The sequence below is a fragment of the Balaenoptera ricei genome, chromosome 13 (genome assembly GCF_028023285.1).
Source record: "Balaenoptera ricei isolate mBalRic1 chromosome 13, mBalRic1.hap2, whole genome shotgun sequence".
In the NCBI taxonomy this organism is placed as follows: domain Eukaryota; kingdom Metazoa; phylum Chordata; class Mammalia; order Artiodactyla; family Balaenopteridae; genus Balaenoptera; species Balaenoptera ricei.
In genome coordinates this window covers 87,808,007-87,815,447 of record NC_082651.1, presented here as the reverse complement: position 1 = coordinate 87,815,447, position 7,441 = coordinate 87,808,007, and the positions used below count along the sequence as shown (strand labels likewise).

General features: G+C 47.0%; 1 pseudogene; it reads right to left on the bottom strand.

The window, feature by feature from the left end:
• Window positions 1-5,692: 5,692 nt before the first annotated feature.
• LOC132377076 (peptidyl-prolyl cis-trans isomerase A-like) lies at window positions 5,693-6,289 on the bottom strand (annotated as a pseudogene).
• Window positions 6,290-7,441: the final 1,152 nt, after the last annotated feature.

Below are 7,441 nucleotides of genomic sequence, written 5' to 3'. Positions count from 1 at the left end.
ATAGGGAGGGTGGGAGGGAGACACAAGAGGGAGGGGATATGGGGATATATGTATACGTACAGCTGATTCACTTTGTTATACAGCAGAAATTAACACAACATTGTAAAGCAATTATACTCCAATAAAGATGTTTAAAAAAAAGAAAGACTCCACGCTTCCACTGCAGGGGGCATGGGGTTTCATCCCTTGTAGGAAACTGAAATCCCGCACTGCCAAAAAAAAAAAGTTAATATGGTAAATTTTGTTATATATATTTTACAGTAAAAAAGAATACAAAAAAAGAACCTTCAATTGCAATCCTGAAAAAAGAATACTATAATGAACACCTGTACAATAATAATATGATGATGAACACCTAGTTTGTCAAATCTTCACATGATGTCTTTTTCTTTTTTTATGAAACGAAACATCATAGATTCGACTGAGTCTTCTCAATTTATATTTTGAAATGTATCCATGTTGATACATGTGGTGCTGGGTCATTTATCTTCATTGCTGTATTATAATTCTTTGCATGCATATGCCACAATTTATTCATCCATGGACATGTGGTTGTTTCCAGTTTTTCAAAATTACACACAGTGCTGCAGTCAATTCTTTTTTTTTTTTTTTACATCTTTATTGGAATATAATTGCTTTACAATGGTGTGTTAGTTTCTGCTGTATAACAAAGTGAATCAACTATATGTATACATATATCCCCATATCTCTTCCCTCTTGCGTCTCCCTCCCTCCCGCCCTCCCTATCCCACCCCTCTAGGTGGTCACAAAGCACCGAGCTGATCTCCCTGTGCTATGTGGCTGCTTCCCACTAGCTATCTATTTTACATTTGGTAGTGTATATATGTCCATGCCACTCTCTCACTTCGTCCCAGCTTACCCTTCCCCCTCCCCGTGTCCTCAAGTCCATTTTCTACGTCTGCATCTTTATTCCTGTCTGCAGTCAATTCTTATACCTTTCTCCTTGAGTGCATGTGAGGTTTTCTCTAGAAGTAGATAGAGCTCCTGGGCTATAGGTATAAATATCTTTGGTTTTCTTAGGAGTTGCTCTAAGCAATTTCTCTAAACAAATCTCTAAAGCTCTCCAAAGGGCTTACAGCAATTTACACTCCCAGCAGCAATTATGAGAGTTCCCATTTTTCTACATTCTACGTGACTTGACACTTATTGGATCTTTTGTACTGTGCCAATCTGATGCATGTAAAATGATACCTCATCACCATTTTGATTTTGAATGGCTCTCTTGCTGTGAAACATTTTGCTGAGGCCTTTTGTTGCTGACTGGACAGATGCTGCTTGTTGCTTCCCACATCTGTTTTACTCCGCTTTTTCAGTAAAAGAGCCCCTAAATTTCAGCTGGGCTCATGGCCCCTTGTGATAAAAACTACCTTTCCCAGCATCTCTTACAACTAGGTGTAGCCACGTGATTAGTGTTTTGCTGATTAGACGTGAACAGAAGTGGCGCACTTTCAGGGAAGTGTCAAAGGGAGGAGGCATGCCCTTCTCCTTCCCTTTTCCCTTTCCTTTTGGCTGGCATGCAGATATGATGGCTGCAGCTGGAGCAGTTATCTTGGACCACGAAGTGAACTTGGGAACTAAAGCATGCATGGCAGAAGAACAGGTTAGAAGGAGCATGGGTCCCTGACCCATGAAGCACCACGCCAGCCCTGGACTGCCCACCCAAACATACTCACGATGGAGAAATAGACTTCTGCTTTGCTTCAGACACTGTTATCCTGTATTTTCTATCCCTCACCAGCTAATCCAATCTAACCATATACTGATCAATTCAGTCTTCTACACAGGACCCAAGGGAGTGTGGGAGGACAGTTGTCCCTGGGGAGGACGGAGAGAGGAATGGCTCTGAGGATGCCACCAATACGCCCCTATAGGAGGAAACCCAGCCAGTTTCCTGGTCTTGGACTGTGCGTTAAATTCTGGATTTGACTTGAGTCACCTAACAACATCCGTCCCCAAAAGAAGTATAGACAAGAAATATCTTGTTGGAATGAGGGGGTTCTTTCAGAGTCTGAAGGGTGTGCAGACCCTTTGCTTCTCTTGGGGACTGCTCCTGGGGACCGCTCTCGCAGGGTGGCAGGCAGGCACGGCCCCGACCTCCACGGAGGCTCAGCATGTAGCCCCTCCCCCAAGCCTGCTGTGGTGCTGGGCTTGAATCCACTGGGAGACAGGAAGAATAAAAGCCGTGGGACAGTTTTGTTTCTTCTAAGCAACTAATGTACTTGTTCTCATAGAAAGTGAGAAAGATGTAACTGCATGTGTTCTGTTTTTACTGAAACAGACCAACGGGTGATTGGGTTATTACCAGTGTACTGGACTGGACATCCTGCTTCTCTGGTACCATCCTCACACCCTGCCTCACCCCCCATGCTACCTGCCCACTTCTGATGTATAGTTTCCCTCGCCTTCTTTTTTTTTGGTGGGGGGATGAAGTAGGAAATAATAGCTTTATCGCTTTCCCACAGCAGGCTAATGCCCTCAAAACTGTGTGTCCTGACCTGGAGGGGGTAGTGAGGAATTTTATAGTAATGGTTCAAAGAAGGCGTGATCAGCTTGTGGACATTCTTCTGATTGGTTACCTTCCGTGGTGAGGTAAGTGGGAGTCAACATCATCAAGCCTTCTGGTTCCAACCGGTCTGGGGTCTACATGCTTGTGGGCAGCATACAGTTAACTTCTCCCACCTGGTGATGGTTTCAGTATCTGCAAAACAGCTCAAAGATATTATGTATATCTCTTGATGGGGAATCCCTCGCCTTCTAAGGTGCCTGTAATATTTGATAGAATATCATCAGCAGGGGAGAGAATAAGTACATCCTATGTAAATATCATTAGAATTTACCTGTCCAAATCAGAGTATTACTTTCCCAAAGTGGTGCCCTCCGGAGACCGTGCTTATCTCCTGATGCAGTTGCTACCCATCCCATCACCCCAGGGAGGAGTAGGACTCTTTGTCTATGAGAATGACTTTTTTTTTCTTTTTGAGGAGAGTGGAGTGTAGTAGTTCATGCACTTGATAAATGTGTCCAAAGTAGCAGTGTTGCCCAACTCCCCGGAAATGCCATCCCCAGTGCCTTCCAGGTAAACAGTGTCCCTTGGGATTGTGCCCTAGGGATTCACATCCCATAGCACCTGGCCCGAATGGTGGCCCTGGAATTGGGCAGTGCAGCACTGCGACAGCTGAAAGAGTACCTGCTGGAATCAGCCCCCAAATAAGGTTCTCAAGTTTGAGGAAGTCATAATTTTGGGGAAGAAACAGATATAGACAATCATTATAAAACAAAGAACAACGTGTCATATCAGCCTGTTTATTGATAGCTGGAGGGAACAATTGATTCAGAAGGCAGAAAAAGGTTTCCTGAAAGTTTCACGGATGGGGGTTGGGAAAGCCATTAGTACCTGTCCTTAGATGAAAAGAGGGTTTTGCAGTGTATTAGTTTCCTGTGGCTGGTGTGACAAATTACTACAAATTTGGCGGCTTAAAATAACACATATTTATTCTCTTACAGTTCTGGAAGCCAGAAGCCCAAGATCAGTTTCACTGGGCTGAAATCAAGGTATCGGCAGGATTGCACTCGCTCTGGAGGCTCTAGGGGTGAATGTGTTCCTTACTTCTTCCAGCTGGTGGTTGCCAGCATTGCTTGGCGTGTGTCCACCTCACTCCAATCTGCAGGGCTCTCTCTGCTCTGTCTTAACATCGCCTTCTCATCTGTGTGCAGTAAAATCTCCCTCTGCTTCCCTCTTTTAAGGATACAGGTGGTTGATTACCTTTAGGGCCCACCTGGATAATCTAGGATACGCTCCCCATCTCAAAATGCTTAACTGAATCACATCTGCAAATCTGCAAAAGACCCTTCTCTCAGATTTTTTTTTTTGTTTTTTGGTTTTTTTTTGGTTATGTAAAGTAATATTCACAGGTTCCGGGGATTAGGACATGGCTATTTGGGGGCCATTATTCAGCCAACTACAGAGAGAGGACTTTCCCGACCTGGTTCCAGGTGGGGAACCCAGCAAAGAACAGCCAGGGAAGCAAGAAAGAGCTTCAGAGTGTTCTGGAAGTGGAAGGAGTCTGGACTGGCCAAAGCACAGGCCCCCCGGAGAGCTGGGTCAGAGGTCAGAGGGAGACAGTTTCCACTACCTGGGCCACACCCAGGCCAGAGGAGCCACCGAGCAGAGGAGGGACTCAATCAGGGTCGTGTGTTACGAAGATCCTGTGACCACTGCATGGAGGACTGGCTGAAGGGGAGACTTCTGGATGGGACACAGGGAAAGGCAGCAGAGGGAGAGGGGACACGCCTGCCTAGAGAGGGTGGCATTGAAGATGGAGGGGAGGGCAGGATGGAAAACTACGGAGGAGGTAGAATGTGATGGAGCTCGGAGATGGATGGCGGGGAGGAAGTGTGGGATTCTGAAAATCAGCAGTGGCATCTTTCCACCTGGTTTATGTAAATAGCGCGCGTCAGCGTGTGAAGTGGCCGCCAGGGCTGGGGCAGCGCCAGCACTGAAGTCAGGCAGCGAAGCCCCCTGTGGCTCGTGACGCAGCTCTGGGCTACCTTGGGAGCCCCCTTTGCTGGGACAGGAAGCTCTCCGCAGGCAGCTGTGCCAATACCAGCCGTGCCTGCCCAGGTGCAGCCAGGCAGATTATTCCTGAGCCATTCCTGGGGGGGACCGCTTGCTCCTGGCCCACACCAGCCCATCCCCACTCGGCCATCATCAGTGACCTGGTGTCTGCGAAGCCGCCTGGCTCTCTGACTCAGTCCCGGGTTGGGAAGGGGCACTGATACCGCCCCGTGGAGGGCCAGGGAGCAGGGGAGCTGAAGGCCAAGTCCATCCCACCCTCCCCCTCCCTCCCAGCTAACGATTTCCTCTGACAAATTCTTAGCACTACTTTAGCTGTGTGACCTTGAGCAAGTAATTTAACCTCTCTGTGCTTTAATTTGCTCCTCTGTGCATCGGGGAAATGCTAGCATCGACCTTGGAGAGTTGGGAGGATTAAATGAGGTAAGCACTGTGAGGGGGCAGGCAGGGTGCCTAGCACACACACAGGGGCTCCCTGCACGTTGGTGATGCTGAAGATGTGACAGTGGGACTGGGAGAAACAGATAGACTGGAGTTTGAACTTCAGCTTTACAGCCTGAGCCCTGTGTGACCTGCAGCAAGTTCCTTAAGTATTCTGAACTCCAGCTGTTGTGAAGTTGAATGAGAAAATGCACATACGACCGTTAGCACCTTACCCGGTTCCAGGCCAGGTAAATAGAAATAATTTTTAGAGAAGTTAAGCATTCTAAAGCCCCCCAGGGGAGACCCCGAGGTGGGCTCTGAAGAGATTCCTGAACTCACAGCAGTTGGGCTGTAGAAGACATGGTGTTATGTGGGTGCAGGTACCTGTGTGTACACACGTGTGCACATCTGCACACACACGTGAGCCTCACGTCCAGCCCCAGGATACATACGCAGATTCACTCCACAGATAGTGACTTCGAATTCCATCTGTCGACTGAAAAAAAATGCACAACCTAAGAGTTGTGAGTTATGTGTTTTTTTAATTTCATAACCATAAACTTAACTTGGCAATTCAGCTAAACTTGGAGGGGAATAAGGAAAATATGGAACCCAAAGAAGTGCAATGAGAGCACAAAGATTATAGTATATTTTGAGCAGATGGGAATGAAGGGGTGCTCTCCTGAGCTACAGAAGGAATGATCTGGTGGTTAAGATAAAACACAAGTCAAATTCATTATTAGATTTGTCCACAGTCAGCAATGTGATCTTCTTGCTGGTCTTGCCATTCCTGGACCCAAAGCGCTCCATGGCTTCCACAATATTCATGCCCTCTTTCACCTTGCCAAAGACCACATGGTTGCCATCCAACCACTTAGTCTTGGCAGTGCAGATGAAAAACTGGGAACCGTTTGTGTTGGGGCCAGCATTTGCCATGGACAAGATGCCAGGACCCGTATGCTTCAGGAGGAAATTCTCATCATCAAATTTCTCCCCATAGATGGACTTGCCACCAGTGCCATTATGACGTGTGAAGTCACCACCCTGGCACATAAATCCCGGAATTATTCCGTGAAAGCAGGAACCTTTATAACCAAAGCCTTTCTCCCCAGTGCTCAGAGCACGAAAGTTTTCTGCTGTCTTTGGAACTTTGTCTGCAAACAGCTCGAAGGAGACACGGCCCAAGGGCTGGCCGTTGACGACGATGTCAAAAAACACGGTAGGGTTGACCATGGTTGGGCAGCGAGGGAGGTTCCGGGGTGGCGGCGTCTGCAAAGCCGTGAGTTATGTTTTATTCGGCAGACTTACTGAGGACTTAAGCCCAGGATACACCTCTCAGATAGCTCTGAGAGACAGTTCCAAGGGGGTAAGGGAGGAGACAGGATATATAAGAGTTCCTGCTGAAGAAAACAAAAAAACAAACATGTTGTTGGACTTCAAAAGATTACTGCCAATCATAAAAAACCAGACATCTCAAGTTAATGCTTTTAGTGCTTTTCCATGTATGAGAAGATGCAAGAGTCTAGGCTCATGGAAATTGTTCCTTTGCTATGCATCTTAACTACCTAGGGTTAGTATCCTGTTTTTCTGAATTCCCTTCAGGGTACACCATGGGGAGGGTGGGGGAGTGGCTCCCGTGGCTGATGGCTTGGTGGCCGTAACATCCTTTGTTTACTGAAATGGCAGGTGACATTCTCTGTCCACACTTTACAGAGACTGTATTAGGCAGAGGTTGCAAACTGATAGCTTCTAGGGCTGCATTTGGCCTGTAAAAGTGTTTTGCCCTCACAGTGTTTTACTTTTTGGCGGGGGAGAGGTGGCACGTCACACGGCTTTCAGGATCTTAGTTCCCTGATCAGGGATTGAACCTGGGCCCCTGCAGTGAAAGCGCCGAGTCCTAACCACTGGACCGCCAGGGAATTCCCACCCTCACAGTATTTTAAAAGAGATTTCCATAAGTGATTACACATAAGAATCCAGATTTCTGCTTTCCTAGAAGAATGAGAAGAGCTAGTAACAACGGACCCACATCCCTTCACGGCAAAGACCAAGGACCAGCTGAAGCCTCGAGTCGTGAGGTGTGTGCATTTCCAGCTCATCCACCAGCTGCTGGGCCTTGCGGGGGTCTGAGTTCCAGACTCTGGCATCAGATTGGATTTGAACTCTGGCCCTGCCTCCCTGGACAAATCATACAACCTCTCTAAGCCTCAGTTTCTTCATCTGTAGAATGGGTATAATAATTGTACCTTCGTCATGCATTGTGATGAGGGTGAAATGAGATACTATATGTAAAGCACTTAGCACCTGGCCCTTAGGAAGCATGCTATACTTTCCACCTATTGCTGTTATTATTGCTTCTGGTACCAGCCCATGATTTTGGGATCAAAGCTGATCTCTATGAAGACTGGGAGGAAACTTCCTTAA